At 44.0% G+C, this 24,025-nt stretch overlaps 1 protein-coding gene across 8 annotated transcripts in view; it reads right to left on the bottom strand.

The window, feature by feature from the left end:
- The window catches only part of LOC119653236 (putative mediator of RNA polymerase II transcription subunit 26), a 56,456-nt gene that overhangs the window by 29,349 nt on the left and 3,082 nt on the right, over positions 1 to 24,025 (bottom strand). The window contains exon 1 of one of the 8 annotated variants that reach the window (XM_038057830.1): positions 17,432 to 17,551. The exons of 6 other annotated variants lie outside the window; for them this stretch is intronic. The gene's annotated coding sequence lies outside the window, so the exon portion shown is untranslated. Of the gene's footprint in view, positions 1 to 16,892; positions 17,061 to 17,431; positions 17,552 to 24,025 lie in introns of those variants that run through there. One more of the 8 variants, XM_038057826.1, reaches the window with a different exon arrangement.

The raw sequence follows: 24,025 nt of genomic DNA, 5'->3' as shown, positions 1-24,025 counted from the left end.
TTAATGCGTAACCAGGTAACCAGGAAAAAATCAGGCAAATTTTGGAGATTGATTAAGTTCTTAAGGACAGTTACCGGAAGATCTTTGTAAAGTGTCGAATATAGAAGCGACGAACTAAAGACGCAGGGACAAGAAAAAATTACCAAATAATCCGCTTCAAACACCAAAAAAACAATTCCAAAGTTACGACATGACCAATGACATAACAATCGGGGAAAAGTTATTTACATATTGCACTGAGAGAACGGACAGAAATCAATGGGTGAGTGGTATCAATACAGTAATCGTTTTTTTTTTTAACTTTCTATTTTTTTGCTGATAATACTGAGCTTAAGCATATCTGACGTGCAATTAGACATGTAATCCAACTTCATCCGTTGTTGATAATTAACTGGAATTTACGATGCCAGATATTTTCCCACGTAATGTTTGTGCATGTTCTGTGTGAATGACCGTCATATCCTTTTTACTCAAAAAATAAGATTTCAAAAATAAATGCTCCCAATTATTATAATTTATTACAAACCCAAGCCAAGCCATCCTGTAGATCCTAATTCACCCCTTTCCGTTGCAGGCAGAACCGGCTTTAATGGTTGGGATCATTTTCTGTCAGAATCACAAAGCGCCCCGTAAAACATCCTACGCAGATCCACGCCCACGGATCCCTCTCGGTGAATTGATTTGCGTCCAAACTTTCGGGGAGCAAATCGATCGCTAAATTCTTACGCCAAGAGGCATTCATAGGCGTGGATCTGCGCAGGATGTTTTACGTTACAAGAATCTTTCGCCCTTCTGACACGGTATAGGTATCACCGAATCTATTCTTCCTTGACTATTCTGGGATTGTTGTCAGCCCGTCTGCTGGTAAGGTTACTTGTTGCATTTGTCGACAACCACCTCTGACTTTTGAAGAGAAAAAAGGTAGTAATAGAAAACCAACGATGTTCGTACTAACGGAAGGATCAGACACCCACACTTCCTTTTAGGTACCAAAGTGGTAAAACGTGTAATACTTCGCGAAAGGATTTGCCTGGCGGTGATAAGGTAGAAGAAAAGGCTGGACTGTCAGTATATGACTCAGCTTTTGTCGTATTATGTGAGAATCGCCCGAAAAGTACATATCACGAGAAAGTCGTGGAGTGTTCGCTTCTCGGAAAATTCTATAGCGAACTGCAGTGCGTAGGCGTGGCTGACACGTTCATTCGTATATAGAAATTCTAAGTAACTCTTATAAAGTAGAGAATTGATGGCAGCTCAACATCCAACAACATACATATTCACAGAGGAAGGAATTACGGTAGGTAATTGATAGATAGATGACGATGCAATAGCAGAGGAGTTTGAGCTGTCAGTTTCACCCTCTAGGCCTCGAATCCCGGCCACATTGATGTGAATGTTTGTGATTGCCCAAAGGGGATACAGAACATATATCAGCACTAAGAAAAGTCTGCTACAGATATATTGAAGCATCAACATCCTCCAATATAGATGGCCTGCGAATGGGGAGGCTGCGAGAAAGCATCAAAGGCCGCGCTTCATCGGACAACTGAGGCAGGAGAAACATCGGTAGAGGATGCGATCCGTCGTGGATCTTCCCTTTCCATCGCAGCACTCGGATCCGAAGTCTACGACACTACGCGTGCGGTCGAGCCGTTTTTTTATTTTTACAAGGTGGGGCAAAAGTAATAACCCAAAGTTCTTTTGCTGTAATTTTTTTTATGACAAACTTTGGTCCTGCTTCTGAAATTTGTTTATTTAATCCATTAGAATTTATTCCATCAAACTCCTTAGTCTGAGTTTGAGGCTTGTTGACGTAAACCCGCAATTTCAAAAAATCCCTTAAAAAAGATCTGGAACGGTTAAACCTTGGTGATTTGGCCGACCAGTGCATATCACCAAAACGAGAGATTAAGCGACCCGGAAATGCGTCCTTCAGAATATCGGTTATGGTTCGAGCAGTGTGCGCGGTTCCACCGTACTGTTGGCACCACATGTTCTCCAGCCCCAGTTGAGAAGGAAAAAAATCGGTAATCATGGCTCTGTAGCGCGCGCCGTCCACAGTCGTCATTTGGCCCGCGGCGTTCTCAAAGAAAAATGGCTCGATGACTTCTCCAGCGTAAACAGCACACTACGCAGTAAATTTGAGAGAGTGTAATGCCTCTTCGTGGGTGACACACGAATTTTCGGTGCGCCAGAGAAGATTATTTTGTTTATTCACGTAACCGCTAAAATGGAAATGAGCCTTATCGCTCATGACAATTTCCTCCTCTTCATTGAGATTCAGAATGGCTTGGGCGTAGGTTAGACGCCTTTTACTAGGTTGTTGTTTAGGATCTGCGGGATCCTAAGTCCCCATCTACATGATGATGGACCGGACTAAATGAGGAGCAACTTACTCCCACGTTTTTTAGTCCATGGATCCCTAGTTTGGAGCGTAGCACCCCAAGCATTAAAAATTGAAAAAATCAAAAATGACTGACGGTTTCGTCCAGGGCAGAGGCAACTCATCAGACGCTGCCTCACCTCCACCTGTTGGCACTTTGGGTCACGCTGCTCCCAGGGCAGAGGTGAGGCAGCGTCTGATGAGTTGCCTCTGCCCTGGACGAAACCGTCAGTCATTTTTGAATTTTTCAATTTTTAGACGCCTTTTGTCGGTCAACAGCTGACAGCTGATGCCTATCTACACTTTGTAAAAGAGCATTTTCAAATCTTCCACCAAAATTCTGCGTAGGGATCCCCGACTAATACTCAATTGCATGTCTCGTTGTCTGGTCGATGTTCCGGACTCCTCTTCGACACCTTGGACAACAGCAGCGATATTCTCAGCAGAAAAGCTGCTTCAGGGCCGGCCAGCCTTAGGAGCATCTCTGTTGTCCCTGCCTCTTCATGGCGAGTCACCAGACGCCCCAATGTTTGTCCAGTTGGATGTAAATCTGCGACGAATTTCAGATTTTTGGGATAGCTCTCCTTTTAGTTGTTTCCGGCCATTCAGGATGTCATTTGACCATCGTTATCCCGCATTAGTCATTATAAAGGAAAAGTTATAACAATTAGGACAGTACCTTGAAAGGATAGTTTTACTGCCGCGGGACAGGACGCTTCAAAAACACTCGACAATGCCGGACTACTAACAATGACGGATCCACTAATTTACAGTTTACCCTGCCAAGCATCAGAGAGAGATTCATGCAAAGCGAAGCTTACACCAAAAATTCCGAATGAAGTGTTATTGAGTCGAAATATCCGAGGGATGCTGAAAAAGGTCACTTTAGTAGAAACTGTCGACAGAGCCAGAAGGCATAATAGTTTCATTCGCAAGTCGTAAATGGTTCCATTTCTTTAGATAAAAACCAAATTCATGGAGCGGGAGTAGGCTGATGAAATCAGTGCCCTCAGAAACATCACTACAGTTTCGCGACTACATTGTGTAAAGTCAACGGTGGAAAGATTTAGACGAACTAACGCCGAATAGAAAAATATGGGCAAAGTTCAATTGAGAAACATAGCATGCAGCCATGATTTTCTGGTAGCTGATAGTGCGCACGAGTGGATCTTAGGAAAGAGTTTGCCAAATTCAAGGACATTAGTTTTAAACTTGGAGTAACAAATTATGGAATGGCAAAATATCAAAATTTTGAGGGAAGTCTCTAAAGAAGGATCAGTAGCACAACACCTTTTAGTGGACAGATATACCTTGGGTACCAAAAAGAAGATCGTGAGGACTTCAATTTTATCTTATCGAAGCGCCGCAAAACCACATCTTATCAGATCGTCTAATAAAATTTAATGGGTGGCAATATGTGCCAGTAAATATTTTGAATGTTGCCGAAACCTCTCCCTTCGAACAATTCGATCTCTCTCATGCTATTTTAAAAAAAATCACACGTCCCACCGGACCTTGAAAAATAAACAAAAAGGAGATTCGCGTGAGCCTACCGAAATAACATTACGTGAACTAATCTGAAATGAAAATAAAAAAATAAGGGCTCGACTGCTCGCGTGGAGCCATAAAACTTCGAACCCGAGTGCCGCGATCGAAAGGGATGATCCACGACAGATCAGATCCTCAAACGATGTTTCCCATGCTTCAGATGTATGGCGAAGCGTGGCCTTCGAGGTTCCCTCCCCGTCTTGGCATCCACGGTTATTATATTGGACGAAGCTAAGGCAGAGAGGGGCCTCCGTCACATTCCCAAGCCTAGCTGGCACACCGTGAAGGTCTGCCCACTAATATTGAAGCTCCATCAAAGTGCCCTATTGACACGTGCTTGGTAATGTGGCGGGATCCCCACTCTGTCTGGACATCTTCGTCTCCATTACCGCAAGACGCCGTTCATTGTCTTTTATGGTCGGCCAACCCTCAGAACCATAGAGAGCGACTGGACGGACGACATTGCGGTAAATTTTAGATTTCAGACGTTCGTTGATACGTCAATCACTCTGTCTGGACATCCTCCATTATAATAACCTGAGGATGCCAAGGCAAAGAAAGAACCCCATCCCCCACTTTCCCAAGCCTCGTAAGCATAGAGGCATGCAAGCTCGGGTCGATGGACCAGTTCGATGGAACTTCAGTATTTGTGGGAGGACCTTCACGATCAACTTCGCAATTTTTTTTAAATTTTGGGGATTGCCATTCCCTCTTGGTCGTCTAGGGCCACTTAGTATGGTCTTCTGACCACATCCAGTCTAATTTTGTCATATATTTTAGCGTAGATTATAGACAATTGAACGTTATCGACGAAGAAGGGCAGTTATCAAAATCCACGCTTTGACATCATGGATATCTTGGCGGATGCAAAATGAAATTCAACGGTGGATCGAAAATTGGTTACTGGCGGGTATAAATGGGAAAGTGCAACCATCAACTATGGTAGGGAAAGAAGAAGTGGTAGACCCTGCCTCAGATCGAGCGATAACGTAGACAGCTTTAATGGATATCGAAATGGTGTACCTTGGGGCAAAACTGGGATGTCTGAAGTTCATTGCAGGCCTAGACCGAATACCGGTTATTGCGCCGTTGGTGGTGATGATGAATTATGAGAAAACGACGCTGGACTGTGACAAGTTTTCGTACAATTTGGACTTTGACATGTCCTAGCTACTTTCGAATTTCTGAAGTGTATTTTACGAGGAATGTGCTGCAAAATATTCTTGGTCAACACGACGATATACGAGTAATTGGCTTTTGTAAAACATTCAACAAATAGATTGCTAACTTGCAAGAAGTATTTTTACCAGACTACGATTGGTAGTATTGCAATTTAATGCTAGGAAATGAAGATTATTCGAAAAGGGAATCAAGTAGCTGAGCTATATCATCCCCACCGACAACTTCAAAACGAATTCCAATAAGGCAGTAAAACATTGATGTACCCCAAACAACGAGCGCTTTTAAATGGGATAGTAACGTGACAAGTTGTTAAATATTATGTGAAACAGTTGTAAATAAAGTTTAGTTACAAAACCAGGGTCTAACAAACTCGTATGCATACAACAATAGATAATCAGTGATCAAAACAGATAACTCCTTAGTTCGCAGTCGTCTAGAAGTGAAGGTGAAGGATAAAAGTTTCTAATTCACGACTTGCACTAGATAAATAGATAAGTAGTAGATATCATCGTTGAGATTTAAAACTATCAAGGAACCGGGAAGTATCGAAATCCTTTCTAGATACACAACGAGTATTACAACTACTAAACTTGTACTAACTATTCTAATGGCATGTTCCGAGGGGCATTGCATCAGAGGCAATTCAACGCTCAATATACCGGAGTGACATATCTCGGCTCTCGTAACTGATTATTACACATTATGTGTACAAAGTTGAGCTTGCTCTCGATACGTAAGCCTATAACATGACTAATTGCGTTATTCCGTAAGATTATGCAACAAAATCCACCTCATTCCGGAATAATAACATCCAAATAGGTTACAAATCAGATATGAATCTCATTCCACTCATCCACCCGTGGGGTTTAATAAACACTTTTCAATTTAAATCGGATATGAAATAACCATGTCCGATATTTGATAATAATAAACAATCAAAACTGCCATAAATTTGATTACGTATTCTAAATTCAAATCAAGGGCAATGCAATCAAAAAAATCAACTCCAAAAGCATTGCATTCTCCAAATACAAAGCATTTTTCCGTCTCAAAACCATAGTTGGATTCGTTTCAGCGTCACAACATCGTCATCAAATGAATATTTTCATCAAACAAAGCTTGACCCAAATACAATTCATCAGCTCTCCATTATGTAGACAATATGAGGGTGGCAAGTAAAAACAACTTGACCTTAAAACCAAGCTCCGGTAATTTCTGATTTGAAAAGGTAGATAGCGTCAATCTTTTTGGTAGTAGTGTAGGTTGTAATGATAACATGATTCTCAATTCACGGTACAGTGAAGTCTGATAACATAATTTCATAGAAATGGCACGCAGCCCTCCCACAGCCAGAGACGAAATTCCAAGATTGTAAATTCAGACGAGCGCAACAGCCATTATTATTACATTTCAATACAAATGCTTATTGGGCCAAAAGATGTATGACTGGCTCATCCTGCTAGTTTCGCTGGCATTGAGATCATACTTTCCTTAGCAACTGCCACGGAACTTCCCACATGTCTACCCTTTCCCCCATCATAATGACGTCAATTGAACGACACCTACAGAGCGCCATTTACTAATCCTTCAAAAACACAGTATGACCGCATATATTTCAAGCATGCTCCCACGTTCCATAGAGTCATGGTCCTCCTCCAACCTGTAGCCAATCAAACAAAATCATTTCAACACTAAATTAGGATTAATAAATGATTGCATGGGCCATCGAGTGAAGCGTGAAATGACGAGCATATACCATACTTCCTCGTCCATTTCATTACAACAGGCGATGCGATACCCAATGGAAAAGTGTTCTTACGTCAGCATTTCAATTAAACAAATAAATCGCGTGAAAATTGTGAAATAATTGCATGGAAACGTTCATCAAGGAAGTGTTCAGCATGGACAGAAATGGTGATAAGAAAAGAATTTATGGTCCCCTCTCACCTGAACAAGTTGTGCAAGCAGAGCTTCAGAGCCAACGTATATTTCCAATTCGATTTTCTAGTTCTTCCTAGCACTGAGCTCTGTTACCTCTTAAATGAGCCAAGAGGAAGCAAGAAGTATGAGGCAGATGCGAAACCGCTTTCCATACGACTTGAGAACTTCTCCCCCAAAAAGCAAAATCCCTAGCATTCTAACTTGTCCTTACTTCCGCAAAGCCCACATCAATGTCACATCATTCACACCCACAGAGATCCCTTGTTGCGACGCTGAAATATTTTAACTGCAACCATCGCGGTCTGCAATATTCTAATCATGGCACCACCGACATAGTGGCGACTCTTGGTATAATAATTTTCCCTGTATGATGTGATATCAAAGAATATATTAGTCGTGCACGTACTGGTCCCACCATCGACTTACATAAAGACGCACTTTGGGGCAGAATCAAGTGAGCACTGAGCTGATAACTCTTGATAGTGTATCTATGGTTGGTAGGAGGAAAATGCGGAAGTCGTGGATGGTCCTAAAAATAGATTTGACACAATTTCTCGTTCGTTTTTCAATTTTTTCTCATCAATAAAACCGTGAAATTTATTGTGATTGGCTCAATGCAATTATGTGTCCGTTTTTCATTGAGTTGTTTTATATTTCAACAAATATGGGCGTTAGCAATTGGGAAGGGAATACTATCAAGATTTGCTATTTAAAGGATATGGTGGGCGGCCTTCAAGATAAAGGTCACGAGCAGGGAAAGCAAACGTGCTCAATCGCCAGGAATTAAAGGTGAGCACTTCAAATAGCGCTGGAATCTCTTTAAATACATATTATGGGCTCAGAGTAAAAAAGAATCCATATAGTTCCTAAAAGCTCAACGAAGCATGTCTGGCAAGAAAATCCGCTTTTATCACTTCGAGATTTTCATTTGAATGGTGGATTAGTGGCCCAGAATTCAAGTAAAACTCACGAAAGAGACACATCCCTCGTTTTGTAAAAAAAAAAAATCTGCTGATCTCGTTCCATTGTAAGGAAGCAAAATAAAGTAAATGGCATTGTAACACGTCGATACTGATATGTACAGCAAACGTGGCAAAGCAACCAAGCAGGCAGCCAGCCACCCTACAACCAGAGATTCTTCGAAGTAGTCTCATGAAAATCGCCGTAATCTTACAGGCCTTTGCTCACGTCTGTCCTAAAAGCTACCAAGTTTTGAGGTCAGTGGCTATCAAATAGTGCGAGTAGATTCCACCATTAACAGTCGCTAACGAAATACAGACTGCGCATATCGAGGGATTAACCAAGAACAGAGCCAAGCCTGGTCAATCAGACGGTCCACTCATTTCTTTCTGTTTTTATGACCGGGAAGCCAGAGGAGAGTGACTGACCATGTTACCTAGACTGTTGGACGCGCCCGTGCACTGTTCCACCAGCATCGAGAATGCACCGCTGAGTACAAGGCCTTAATGACTATGTTATCTTTAGGGCTCGGATCATTTCACTGCTATCGACAATCCTCCAGTATCGCTTGAAGTATATTAGATTGGGGAAGAAGTAATGTCATATTTTGCCAATAGATGGCGACACTTAAATATATCTTGTGTTGTACTTATCGCATCGGGTCATACTATACGGCGATTTGGAGAAGGGCAGTCTGGGCTAAAGTGTCTTTTTGACAGTTTTATGATCGTACGTTTCAGTCTCAAGTTATAGCGCGTCAAAAATGGAGTCCAGCAAGGAAGAAGTTCGTCATATTTTGGGTTTTTACTACCTGAGAGGTAATAATGCAACGAAGGCGCCCAAAAAAATTTGTGAAGTTTATAGGTCCGACACTATAACGATTCGCACAGCACAGCGTTGGCTCGATCGATTTCATTCTGATGTAGTGGATGTCGAAGATACACCCCGTACTAATAGGCCAATCGTCGTAGAAACCGATAAAATCGTCGAAATCATCCAAGTAGACCGGCATGTGAGCATTCGCTCGATTGGCCAGGAACTGGGTAAGGACCATAAAACCGTTTAGAAGCATTTGCAGAAGGTTGGATTCCAAAAAAAAAAGCTGAATGTTTGGTTGCCACACGAGTTGACGGAAAAAAATCTCTTGGACCGAATCAACGCCTGCGATGCACTGCTGATACGAAACGGGTTTTATAAGAGGGGGATAATGGAGTTGCCTTCTAAATGGCAACAGGTTTGCGAACAAAACAGCGCATATTTGACTTAAATCGGATAATTCTAAGTATGTTAAATAAAGCGTTAAAATTCAATCACAAATACATTACATTTTCCCCAACCTAATATATAAATTGCAATGCGCCCACACCGCACCTACCCACGAAATGCACATGGATGACGCGAGAAAACCAGAAAAACGTTAGGAGTCAATTCTCACTGACAATAGAGCGGTTTTAAAATTTGGAAATTGAAGGCCGTGATGGTTAAATGAAGACGATGCAGCCTGGGTCGTTGGAAAAGTAGAAAGAAGTCGCTGGAGGCATCTACTTGCACTTCCAAGGCGATAATGGAAAATGAAGAACATGGATCCTCCATCAGCAGTAAGATAAGCGAACCCTACAAAGTCGAAACCAACAACCTAACGACTACCAAGAAAATGAGGAGGAAATCCCACTGTGTCAACCCTGATACAGCTAGTTGTCCGATCTTTCTTCTATCAGAGATCTAAGCGGCCATCATTGCCAAATTCCTGAATACTTTTCTCTTACAGAAATGCTCTTTACGAAAAGTGCATGTAGTCTACCAATAATGAGTTTTTTACCCTACTTCGTTGCAAATTCGGTCGGCAGATTTTTTTACGTAAACAGATAAGGGTGGGAGGAGGTTAGTAATAGATCGAGCCTGTGGCCGAAAAACAAAATAGAGCCTTGTGTGATGCCAACGGAGAGGAAAAAGAAGCAGGATTGACAGTCATCAAAAGAGACGCGGCAAGATCGGTTAGAAAGCTAAAAGTCGAGCCATATTACAAGCGATATTAGGACACTGAGAGGGGTAAGCTTGGATAAAAATATCTTTGATTTAGAGTATTGAAGGCTTTAGAAAAATCAGTGAAGTTAGAATGCGGTTCCTGCTAAGAATTTAGACGTTTGGTCACAAATTTGATCAAGTCGAACAAATAAGAGGCAGTAGATTCACGTTTAACAAAAATGTGCTGCTCTTTCACTATGAGGTGGCCAAAATGGGTGAACGTTCAGTCGCTGACATACCTTTCTAAGATCTAAGAAACAGGGGGGTAACTCTCAGCAAGAGTGCAACAGTAATGATAACAGTCTTTTTCCACAGGCGAGCCAAATGTTTTTTTCGAGAATCTTGTTGAAAATTATAGAGAGGAGAAGGGTAGATTCACCAGTTTTTATCAAAAAGAGGTTAGAAAGACTGTCGTGACCAGGGACTAATATTGACGTCAAGGTAGCCTATGAGGTACTCAACTAGGAAAGATGTGACGAGGGGAACACCATGACATGCGAGTTAGGCTGTATCCAGTCGCGAGAAAAGAAGGGGAAGGTAAATTAGCTATGTGCCCTTTTGCACTTTGATTATTTGTTTCACCTAGTTCCAGGATAACGCGCTGCTCGACATCGCCGGATAATGGATTCTCATGCATATGATTATCAACAACATCATTCCCTAATGTGGCCTTACCATTACTACTATACTTTCGATAGGTCTACAGGTAGCTGACCCGTACGACGAGGTTGCTAACCGTTTGATACTACCTCGAGCCAGAATACCCCAATTGCAAACTCAGACTCTTAGAGGTAACTCATCAGATGCTGCCTCACCTCTGCCCTGGGAGCAGCGTGAATGAATGTCGTTCCAGATGTTTATTGCTCTCTTATATGCAGCCGCACATACATACTGCGTGCGAATCGTACGTAGGTCAAGCAAATTTTCTGTTGTTTTGTTCTAAAGAGTTGAGTTTGCCAATGGCGACGCTCTCATTCGTACGTTTTTAAAAAATCTTCGATGTATAGCCCAAAAATCGGAGTCCATAGACCAGAAAAGCGGGAGAAAGTTTCTCTTGAGATTCTCCGACCCGACATTAGGTGGATATGAACTCAGAATTCCCTCAATCCTTAAACGAAAAAACTGTGCATACATCAGGTGAGATTGAGTTTTTTGACACTATCAACAGAAACTACGCTGTGGAAATAAACAAATCTATCGATGTCCTCAATGTCCTGTATTGCAATGTTCGGATAGAAGAGTGAGAGCGAGATTACCAATCAGACTGAGAACCTCGACTCTGTTCTGAGTCTCTTTTTCCCAGATTTAGGGCTTTGCCTAGGAACTTTGTCTCAATGAGAAAGTCAGAAGGTGCCAACCATTAGAGTAGCCGAATATGGAGAGGCGAATAAGTATCTGTAAAATTTTGCTCGTATGATGCAGAAGAAACTCACTTTTGCATTCAATCATTACTGGTGAAAAGTGGATTCTTGTAGTCGCTTGTAGCTTTGTCAGGAAGACGATGTTGTGCGCTTGGTGGAACTGGAAGGGCGTGATCTAATTTAAATCTCGAATGGGGCGAATAATGTAAGCCGCTACCAACTAATCCAATTATTTGAACCATGCATTGCTGAAATATGATCAGAATAAGAAGAGGCAACAAAAAGTTTTTTCCCATCACAACAATGCTCCACCACATACGGCAAAACCGGTTGGTGACACATTCAAAGAACTCAGTTGGGAATGTCTACCCCATGCTGCTTACTGATCAGACTTGTCTCCTTCCGACTAACAATTGTTTGCATTCAAAGTTCATAGAAAGATGTGAAAAAAATGACGATGAATGGTGCGAAGGGAAGGATTTTTACTGGCGTGGTATCCACAAATTGCCCCGAAGTTAGGAAAATATATAAGGCCTACAGATAAGTTCTGTCGGGTTTTTCTTTAAATTTGAAGCTTTATTGTGAAAAATTGGTTATACATTCATTGTTTTAAGTATTGCCCATCGCTAGCCACAACTTTCTTCCATCTTTCAGACAATTCATAGATACCATCGCGCCAAAAATTGGCCTGGTTGGCCGCTATCCACTCATCGAGCCATTTTTTGAGTTCGTCGTAATTGGAGAAGTGCTGGTTAGCCAAGCCATGCTGCATCGACCGGAACAAATGGTAATCAGAAGGAGCAATGTCTGGAGAGTACAGCGGATGGGGTAGGACTTCCCATTTCAACGTTTCTAGATATGCTTTAACGGGCTGTGCAACATGTGGACGAGCATTGTCATGTTGCAAAATAACTTTATCATGCCTTTGCTGGTATTGCGGCCGTTTTTTCTTGAGTTTGCGGCTCAAACGCATCATTTGACGTTGGTAGAGTTTGCCCGTGACCGTTTCCTTCGGTTTTAGTAGCTCATAGTATACCACACCCAACTGGTCCCACCATATACACAGCACGATCTTCTCACCATGAATATTCGCTTTGGCCGTCGATGATGAGGCATGGCCGGGGTATCCCCACGTTGTCCGACGCTTGGGATTATCGTAATGGATCCACTTTTCATCGCCAGTAACTATTCGATGCAGAAAACCCTTCCTTTCTTGTCGTTGGAGCAGATGTTCGAAAGTGAAAAAACGGCGTTCGACGTCTCTTGGCTTCAGTTCATACGGAACCCAATTTCCGACCTTTCGGATCATTCCCGTTGCTTTTAAACGGTTGGAAATGGCTTGCTGAGTGACTCCAAGTGTTTTTCCAAGTTCTTCTTCCGTTTGCGATGGATCTTGGTCGAGCAATGCCTTTAATTCTTCATCTTCAAAAATTGTTGGCCGTCCGGCGCGCTCTTCGTCTTCCAAGTCGAAATTGCCACTTTTAAACCGTCCAAACCACTTCTGACACGTTCGTTCAGATAGAGCATGGTCACCATAAACTTCCACCAAAATGCGATGACTTTCGGTTGCTTTTTTCTTCATATTGAAATAATGAAGTAGAATTCCCCGCAAAAACACATTATTTGGTACAAAATTGGCCATTTTCAATTAAATAATTTATACTGACGTTTGTGCCTATTGACAGTAGCTTTCCGATGAATGTTTTGAAATGTGGATCAATGGAATAAAAAACAAGCTACGCCATCTATTGTGAAAACCGACAGAACTTATTTGTAGACCTTATATGACTAGCAATGGAACATACTTATTATTGTTGCGAACCTAGGAGTCTCCTTGTCTTCAGCATTATTTTCTTTTGTATATTTTTGATGATCACACCTAATGCTGCGCAAAAATAAGCCTAAAGAATGGGACAACACAACAAGATTGAGAAGATGATATTCAACCAAATCGGCTACCGCACAATTCTTGTCCTTGGTTGAAATATAAAATGCAGTTTTGACTCATCAGAAGCCGAGAGTGAAAATACTGATTTGATAGCTTCGAAGTTTCCTTTCATTTGTCAGTGGTTAAGATCAAATGGAACTTATCTGAATGTCTTTCACTTCCTAGGAGCGATTGCCTGAATATTGCGAGTCAATCCTGCATGGACCCTATGGTCTCCGTCTAAAATGCAGTTGAAATTCAAATCTGACGATCTTTCTACCTTTTTCTGTTTATAACCAATAGTGCTGTATCATCGGATTCGACAGTTGACAAAAATAACCCTTCCCTCTCTGAGCCAAACTCCTCCATTGAACTTATTCTAAGAAGTTAGTTTTTTTATGAGATTTGGCCAAGCTCTTGGCGGAATTTTGAAATTCTGGAAGAGCGGCTGAATACACCGACATAATGAAAATTAAATTGGAAATTGCGGACATCCAATGACAAAAGTAAACGAATGTCAGGAGAGTTTTTTAATGAATAACATAATGAGTAGCATTTCCACACATTAAGTGACAAATTGTTCCGAACCCATCATCGATAAAGCTGCCCCACCCCTTGTTAGCAACATAACTGAATGTGGCTCCAGATGTTCATTGCTTCCTTATATTCATTCTCAAACACAACCTCAGATCGTGTGCGAATTATAACGAATACGAAAAGAACGATTCGTTCAGGTCGAGGATAGGCCGCTGCAAACTTTTTTTTATTGAACGATTGAGGGAGTCTTGAATCTGCGTCCTGGACCAATTGAAGAAATCTGATCCGATGAGTTGAGCCTGCCATGAATGAAGCCGTCAGTCGTTTAGTTTTTTGTTGCTTTCAACCGATATCAAACGGATGCGGCCTTAGGACTCCCTTAATCCTTAAACAAAAAAGCTGTGTCAGATGATACCAAGTTCGCTGACACCATCAGCAGAAATCAAAGTCTCTTTTCCCTCAATTCCAGTGCCCTTTGACCAGGATCCATGTCTTAATAAGAAAGCAAGTTTATTCCAGTTGTTTGAGGAAAGATGGCATGATTCATTGCAGAACGTCACCCATAACTAGAAAAAAAAGGTATTGATGATAGCATGAAGCTCGATTCCTCGCAAATTTCACCCTGATTCAACATAACCCTTAACATGCTTCTCTACGAGGCGCATTTAGGCTCAAAGATTCAGGATACCAGTTTCAATCTTTCCAAACAAAGACTTACTAAAGATTTTCATAAAGTTAGATTCCTTGACGCCGTATAGGGCCGACGGCGCGATGGTTGAGAGGGTAGAGTGTCAGTCTCTCAAACTCGCTGCTTTGCGTTCGAACCCAGTCTTCATGGGTGTCTTGTGTTCATCTAACTGGAAGGAGCTCATCACTTGCACAACATTAAGGGTGATAATAATGAAACTGAAAGACAGTCTCACTGTGTGGATGGCCTATATTCCACCAAGAAGTGAACAGGAAGCGGTAAGTCTGGAAGGAAGGTTTTTATCTATTTTAAATAATGATGGAGCCGCTACCACTGTCAATGAAAGATACTTCCTGGGCGAATCAACAAGCACATGTGGATAGTAAACTGCATACGCAGAAATTAAACTAAAGAGGAAAAGTACGCAACGGACGAATAGGAAAAACCAGGTTAGCGGAGCCAATGAGATATTCATGCTAAGAAATCGTTGAAGCCAAACGAAAGATTCTATCATTCTTGGATCAACTGTTTGAGGCATACTTCCCAGAAGCACATAGCCTACGGGGAGCACCTCAGCAAAGATATATGTAAAGCCCATCTGCAGCCAAACCTCAACATCTCGACTCATCACGGAAATTACCATAACCACTTCTGACCCAAAAACGATCAAAACAATCAAAACCAAACAGACCCTGGCAACATATCAAGCCAAGAACATTCCAATTTGGACTTTATGGTCTGCATTGAACGAGCGTTTCTCTCAGCGTCTCAATAGGGTCACGGTCGGCCAAACTGCCAGACGTAAACATTTCGCAGGCGCCTCGTTCAAAACATTCCCACCCACTCCCCGTGCCCAAGTCTAAATTAGAATTTTGACGAAAACTTCCCAGGGTCACAAGTCGACCGCAGATGGGGGAGACACCTGCCACTCTGTGGAGCTCCCGCTTCCCATTTGAGGGCAGTGGCAGAACGGCCGGTTAGTGCGATGACCATCTGAACTGAGCCACTTGGCCGGCCCATGTTCTACTTTCTAGCTCGCCGCCAGCTTGACACTGGCCAGATCGACTCATCCGCCTGCTCCCAAGACTGATTCTAACACTCCAACGCCATTCGGACAAATCATTGACCTGACGGTGGACCCGGGGCTGATGAAACGGTGACTCATCCACGAATGATGTGTGCATCCGCCACCGTTCGGAGCCAAGCGGTTCACCGAATTGAGCCACCTTTTCCACTAAAGGCCAGCCAGCGGCGCGGGAAAGTTATTTTCGACATTTCCGAGTGTTTGCGGAAAAACGGGTTGCGAGAAAACGCTCGTCAGCTCCGGGGCGAGCCGTGCAATGCCAGCGGAAAGACAACAACTTTCTGTAATCATGACACAGCGCAGAGCATCGCTCGCCGTTTTCCAGCTGTTTTATGTGAAACCAACCAGATCCAAGCGCGATCGAGGCAAAACACAGACCTAAAAGCCTCGGCGGCCTCCAATCGCACTCAAATGTTTGCAATCCGCCTCGTCGTGGCTTTTAGACTGGACGGAATTTAACATTTACGCGAGGTGCAAAGACGAAAACAAGTTCCATGCGAGCCGCGGAGCGCAGCCCAGCTAACTATCGAGAAATCTGCGGAATTTTCTCGGTTTCTCGGTGGATACACGATCGAGGTTAATCACAAGCTTCCAGCCAGCTATCGCGGGAGGGGCTGGCTTTACGGTTATGCGGATGGGAATCTTTCTTTCTGAGCCCCTTGGCTGGGAGCCGACCTGCGAAGCGCCCGATCGCGATTTTGATTATGAAATCCACGGCGCTTTGTTTTCAGGCCTTTTAAGGCGAGATATTTCGACCGCGCTCGCCACTCGGCTGCGTCCAAGTCTATTTCCGTGTCAGCCCCGCGACGAGCCAGCGAATTTCGTAGGAATTTCAGCGTTAACCGTTGCCATCGACGCCCGCCTCGTCGAGGGAATCTCCCGAGATCGGCACGGTATCGCGGCTGCCGTTAATGCGCCATCCAAAGCGGCCGATCCGCCGATCGTGTCAAGAAAACAAAACGCTGCCCCGAAATAAAAATAGCCACTGGGGAGCCTGTAATCGCGGCGCTCGGCAGGTACGTTTCAGGTGGCCTGCGAGGCCAAACGATTGCGTGGGCCACGGCGTGAAAGACGTCGAACCAGCCCCTAATCCGTCACGAAGCCGCACAACTCTATCAAAGGCAATTTGTTGACGTTGTCCGCCCGCCAGCCAGCCATCATTCCCTTCAGATTTCACGCAACACAATTCAGTTTTGGCGAGCGATTCACCCCCCGAGATCGACGTGACCCTCTCGGACGGACAATGCGACACTTACCGCACACACTCAGCCGTGCTACACGCGCTAACGATTCTCCGATCAATTACTTCACACAATGCACGGCAAATTGACACAATTTATCGCGAATTATCGACACAAGAAACGATTTTCGTGGGATCGCTCTGAAAAATCTTTGCTCGAGTCACGAAAACTTTTCTTTTGATGATGGCGAACAATGGAATATGGAACGTGTACCACTACATTCGCACTAGCTTTGGTCACGGAATTCGTTCCGCGTTCCGGAGACGGGTTTTGTGTTTCATGACATCACGTTCCACTATGATGTGACCAGTGGCTGCAAGTGTATGGGTGTGGAGAAGTCGAAATTCCAGGAAATTATGACGAATTTTGGATGGAAATCACTCGACAACGCGCTTCTCGCAATGGCCCACAGCCTGAGGACGCAGGACAAACACTTTCATTCAGAAAACAAGCAAACTTCGCACCGACGTCACTTTCGTTTCCCCGGAACGGTTCCACGCAAACTCCACCACAAACATATGGAAAACGTAAATATCCTGAAAATGCGGCATTACCAGGTGACATTCCAGTCAGACGCTCGTCTCTCCTTGAAATTCCACACGAACTCGCCGTGAAACCACTTCGGGAAAATTTGTTGTCGCAAGAGAAGTCGGGAAACTGCACAACAAAAAATCTGGAGATGAACGTTCCACTCACGTTTCGTCGATGGACCTTTGTTCCGTCACTTTGACAGCTCGGAACGGAAAAATGTGTCAAACCGAGGAACGGGCCCTTTCTTTCGAAATGTTTACTATATCCCTCTCATTCACGCCACACACACCGTCTCGCTCAGCCAACCGACCTGTCCCGAACGTACGACAGCGCCGTCGCACATCTCCATTTCCCACACACAAACACACTCCCGTTCGCTCTTGCGCTCACACAATCAAATGCCATGAATAATAGAAATTCCCCGGCGAAGGGAAAAAGAGAAAACAAGATTGTTTACAAAGTACTGTATTTTCTTTTTGATGCGTTCCAATTCTGTTTCGTCGCGTCCTACCTGTCCGCAGGGCGACTGTTGCGGGATAGAGAAAGAGGTGAAATGGGCAATGCCAATTGGAAGGAAATTTGTTGAGCCAGTTGTGACGAAAGTGGACCCAAAGAGGAGAATGGGAATAGAACGAGCGAACAGTTGCTGGTGGATTGGAACTGGTGCGGCGGGCGGGAGGCTGTTTTGTTGACGTTTAATTGCGGAGGGCCCGGGTGGGAGATAACGATCGCAAGAGGTGCCGAGTGGCGGAGTAAAGCCCTTCAGAATTTCTGCGGTTTGAATCGAAGGTTTTCGCTGGGAACGTAAGCAGAATTTTAATTGGGAATCAATGGAGGAGCGGGGTAAACGTGAAGTGCTTCATTTATGAAAAAAAGGCAAAGCGGATTTTCTGTTGAAACCATTTGAAGGGCTGAGCCTTTCCACTTTTGGGCCTTTTTCTCTACTTCGTGGCACTACGACCCTTTTCGAGCCCTAGCTTCCTCCAACATTCGCTTCTAACTATCTCGGCCTACCGACGACGTTCTTCAATTTCTTGCACCTAATCGCATTCCGGAGTCTATTGCCTGCTCCTTTCTTTTCCTCAATGGTTCTGAGTGTCGGCTGACTATAAAAGACAATGAACGGCGTCTCGCGATAATGGAGACGAAAATGTTGCGTTGGATCAATGACGTAACACGTCCTGATCACATTCCGAAATGAGGATATCCATGATCGATATGGGGTTGCACCGATCGTGAAAAAATTGCGGGAGATAGAGGCGTTTTCGATGACATAGTCACGTAATTCGCTCTAAGGAAAATTCACTTGCCAAGATTGGTCTGATCATTGAAGTCGATGGAAAACGCCCAAAAGACCGATGGTTTGAGACGCTGGATAGCGATTTGGAAGCCTCACAACTGCATCCAGGTCACAGAAGTGACAGAGCAAAATGGCGCAACCAATCACGACAAACCAACCCCGCTTGTGAACGATAGCCGCATTATGCTTGAATCTTCTGGGTCATCATAAATTCCATGCAACTGGTTGTGTCTGATGCGCTACTCATTTCCCACTCGAACTGCTTCATTCAGTACGTATAGGCAATCAGTCACATTGTTCTCTTTAGCTACCAATTGATTTTTCGGCAACAATCAGATCCCTGCCGTGACGGGGGTAGTTCTACTCGTTCATACTGACTGCAGACCCGGCATTCATACCAGTGGATGCGAGGCCTATCTAACTAATCTGCTACAACGAAGGGGTACAACTTCGAGTTGTACGGCGTAACTTCACCCTTGAGCCCACAAGGAGGTTTGCTCACGATACGGACAAAACCACCGCAAACAACCAGGCCAAGATCACATCTTCCAGGAAGGGAAGGGGAGGGCTTAAGAATGCACTCCAGGTCTTCGCTGCTTGTTATAAAAGGCGATTAATGGATCAGCGCCTCGGATAGGGACTGACCCCACAGCAACGATCTTTGGCTATCGAAAACGAACTATGATTGGTTTCTTGAATGTGCGCATGCTCCTCGACAACCGTAACTCTGGTCCTCAGAAGGCTCGCTTTCTCCAACTTAAGCGGAAATTGCAGCCATATAAGCTGGTTATCCTGAGCCTAAGCGAAGTAAAATTGTAGAACTCTGCTTCTGACTTCTACCCCAAGGCGCGCTCCCTTGACCTGGGAGCTGACAGACTTCTAACTGCCTCCCGTCCAGGTTAAGGAAAACTACAATTGCACAACGCTACGCATCAATGGAAAATTTCAAGAAAGGCTTCCTAAAGGTGACATTGTGATCGTGAGGGGTGATCTGACTGCCAAGGTATAACCGGACAACAACTTGTTCGGACATGTGATAGGGAAATACGGTATTGGCGACCGCAACGGTAATGGTGGGAGGTTCGTAGATTTCTGCAACTTCCACCACCTCGTCATTGGTGCCACATTATTCAAGCACAAAGCCTGCCATAAGGTCAGTTGGGTTCACCAACGCCGCTCGAGTAGTCAAATCAACCACTGCGATCAGGAGCTGTCTGCTGAATGTATTATAACAAGACAGGCACTGACATCGGCCTCGAAAGCCACCATCTGTTGGTCGCTTACGTGTTACGTTTGTAACTTCTCGCAGGGGTGGGGAGCTACGACCCCCAGATTCAAAATCAATCGCTTGTAAGATCCAGCTCACGCTCGACAATGGGAGAACTATCTTGCTGATCGAACGGTACATATATACTGAGTAATTCATCTGAGAATATTGATGAGTATTGGGCCGTCATCAAAAGTTCCCTTTTCTTGGGTGCTACACAGGTTATCGGCCATGTCCTGAAGAGGCGTCATAAGATCTGAAACGTGAAAGCCGATCAATGAACATAAGTAGTTGAAGGCTCTACTGACCGCTGCGAGCAATGGCGGGCGTCATGTGCTCGAACTCCAATATCGAACGAAAGCTCTACTGACCGCTGTGCACGGTCAACTTCTCAACCACGATGTTGAACAACTGAAGATGTGAAAAAACACTTCACCACGGTTCTTAGCCGTATCACATCCGGTGAAATTCCGCTCCTTGTAGATGAAATGGTCAGTCATCTTGGCATGCGGATGTGGACTGTTCCCCTAAGCAGATGGGAAATTATCTCCGTCATCAATGCACTCAAACGGAGTAAAGCCACTGGACTTGACCTGCAGTTTCTGAAAAATTTCGCGGTGCTAGAATGAATTTAAGGGTGGGTTTCCAGCCAATTTCAAAAAATTATAGTAATATTCTATTATTAACTTTATTTGAACAGATATTGGTATGGAAGGTATTTCGGAGCCCAGGCACCCTATAGTGGCCGCCTCCCTGATTTTTTTCAGATTTTTCGGTTTGGTAGTTTCTGAGAATTTCCCCCTTAATGAAATGATCACTTTTAACCCCCTCGCACTCCCCACCTTTCCTACAAATGCCAAAACTAAGACCGGCTTTGAAAAGTACTAATCTAGATCTTTAATTTGATACCCCTATATTTGATGAAAAAAAATACTTTTAACACCCAAATGATGCCCATATTCATGCGAAATGTCGGCTCTCTTAGCTTACAAAATATAACCAATGATAACGGAGTGCATATTATTCGACTAGCAAAATACACAAAGGTATCGATGGAAATACCGGTTTTGCGCGAAGCGACGTCTACAAGCAAATGGGACCAGTTTCAACTAAATCGACACGTACTAGTCGAACGTCATACCTCTCAGCTTTGATGAATATCCGAGCATATAGTGGGGAGACTCGGATCACTATTTTGCTAGTATGGTGCTCCTCTCGAATAGCAATAATACCGCGAATTCCCTCTGACAACCAGATGAGAGTGCGGAGAAGCGACAGTAATAGGAGCCCCGGCAGAAAGGACAAATGGCTGTGTCAATCTCACACATCAATCAGACAAATATCTAACGAACTCAGCCTAACAAACGATCGATCGCGTGTAAGGACACCTTAGAGATACGGAGGTGAAGAAATAACTCAAATGTAAAGAATAAAGAAACAGATTTGCAGAATAGAATCACTTGACACAACTCAGGAGAGAAGTTGCTAAACTATCCACGCAATATGCACTCGGCCAACAAAACAGGGGCGCGGGCGATCTGTGAGTTATATTTAGTACGCAACAGGACGATTTGTAAGTGGCTAAAACTGAAACTGTAAATTATTCTTGACGTGCCATTTCCTTAAGTAGTTCCTCCTGGAGACAGCGTGACAACCATACCTTTAATATTAGCTACAAGTTTCTGGCAGAACGGTTCGATTGCTTTTACAACATTTATGCCAGAACCACACTTCTCCAAACCTGCCCAATTGAGCTTGCTTCTTAGTGCGGTCTATTATCAGCTTCTATCAATCGGGCAAGTTACTGAAGCTCAAGGAATCTGACTACTACGTCTCGCTTCCAGGGGGGTCACTCCAATATCAAAACGCAGGCGGCAACGACGATGACCCGGCATGGGCAAACGATTCGGAATAGGTTGAACCTGAGCTGACAGCTGTGGCATTTTACTCCCTTAGTACACGAAATGGAAATGGCCTTCATGCTAATATTGCAGCTGCCTTCTTCCGTAGTACGTTCAAAACTATGACATGATTAAGTTGTTAGTGCAGCCTCAGTTGTGATGGACTCCTGACTAGCACCTGATCCCGGCTCTATACATAAAATCCCATAAAGATTTGTGGCAACCCACAAGTCACCATCCTGCTCGGATAGACAATCACGGGGATCATTTGAGGCGACTACACTATCTAGCGAAGATAGCGACTTAAACTAAAATGACAACGCCAATAAAAACAACAAACGGCAACAACCGAAATTTTTACAAGGAGAAGCAATACACCACGCTCACGGCTTTTGGCAGCTAAAATGAGAGATCCCACTCTCAATCCCTTTAGAATAAACACTAACTTATGACGGTCACCTACTAAAAACCTAGAAAGGCCCACTATCCGAACGGTGAAGATGACTGGAAATAAAAAAGGAAGTACACAGTAGAGGCTAAGAGTCCTGTCGACCAAAAAGTAGTGACGCTCTCGAATTTGAGTTCAGAAAAATCGCCACGGGGAAAAATGGCAAACTACGAAACACCCCTTTGTGGGGAAAAAAGGGTGACGGGTTCCCCAGCCAGGCGCGAACGCAAGTCATCCCACCGGAGAGGATGGATCTCATTCGAAAGACAAGGGTAGTGGAAGAAAGCTACTCAAAAAGTGTGGGATGGTTCTGCGGAAAATAAAGGTTGCTACTATCGCCCAGCGAAACATCTCCGTGGATGTCAAAAATAGCATAGTTGAAATGGAAGAACTGCTGGGCCCTATTGCACACCAGCGAAACTCCTGGAAGACAGTCGAAGAAGAGCTGAGGCAAAAGCACATCGTTAGAGCAGCCTCTAGTTGCACAAACGCAGTGATGTCAGACCGCCACAGGGGGGAACAAACAATCGACAAAAGGAGGTGAGAGGGAAGCAGCGTAGATCTGCCGACGAGGACACAGCAAGAATTTCGCGTGGTGGTAACCAAGCGAAACAGGTAGCATCGAACCGAACGAAAAGAGATTTTTCGCTGAAGTCCGCAATAACGCCGAAACAGAAGACGCTGGCGTAGATGTTAAACCTATCTGACGAACTCGAATCGGTGATATATTTGTCGAGCTTGGGTCGAAGACCGATAACAATAGTATGTTCTGTGTCCAAAGCGTTCTAGACAGGAATGCAGTGGTTTTCAGCCTAGAATGCATGTGCAGCCTTGAAGTAAAGAGTGCAGCTACTCATGACCTGATGGGACTTATTGTGCAAAAAAGAAGAACCGACTTGTTGCTCCTCAGCAGGCAGTATCGAGATAGGGGCTGACCATCGTGGTATGCCGATATATCTGGCACTACTGTCATCTGGATGGAAGATAGGATTAACTTGCGAGTGCGGACCCATTGTCGAAGAAATGGCTTCGTTTGAGTCTATTGTGCACGTTTTTCAGGGTTTTCCTCACACCGAACCAATCTATGGCCGCTTTTAGGGATAGGTTGGGAGGCCTTGAAACACGGAAAGCGGATTTCTAGTCAGAGGAGACTTTAACCATCCATCGAATGAGGCATATCTCAGTCAGATTCTCGAGACACAGATTTTGGAGATGGCCATCAGGATAGGACTAATTGTCCCAAATATCCATAGCACTCTGACATTCCGACGTTCTGGCTGAGAAGGCTCTATTCCTGAAGTACCTTTTGTTAAGATGGAAGGAACTGGAAAATTTCAAGACCAGTGATCATCGTTTCCTTTGAAGTGACAAACGGATCCTCCCAATGTTCTGACGTCCGAATCGCAAAAAAAACTCCGTGCCTATCGATCACTCTATTCCATGGAAGCAGCGAAAATGGAAGAAATCGTACAGGCCCTTTTTCCTGTCCACCCCATCCGAGCTGACGCTGTCGATGAAGAAGTGAATACTGAGGAATGCCCACTCTTCAAAGGAACTAAAAGAGGTGGTCTTGTCCATGAAGGACAAATAAGCACCAGGACCGGAGGGTGTTTCCAGCGAAGTGATGAAACTCGTACTTGCTACTCCGCACATTCAATGCGTTTTTCCCTCCCGCTGGAAGATTACTAGACTTGTGCTGTT

This window comes from Hermetia illucens, chromosome 3, assembly GCF_905115235.1.
Source record: "Hermetia illucens chromosome 3, iHerIll2.2.curated.20191125, whole genome shotgun sequence".
NCBI classification, from domain to species: Eukaryota; Metazoa; Arthropoda; class Insecta; order Diptera; family Stratiomyidae; genus Hermetia; species Hermetia illucens.
Note: the sequence above shows the minus strand (reverse complement) of the source record. Positions and strands in the feature narration are given on the sequence as shown.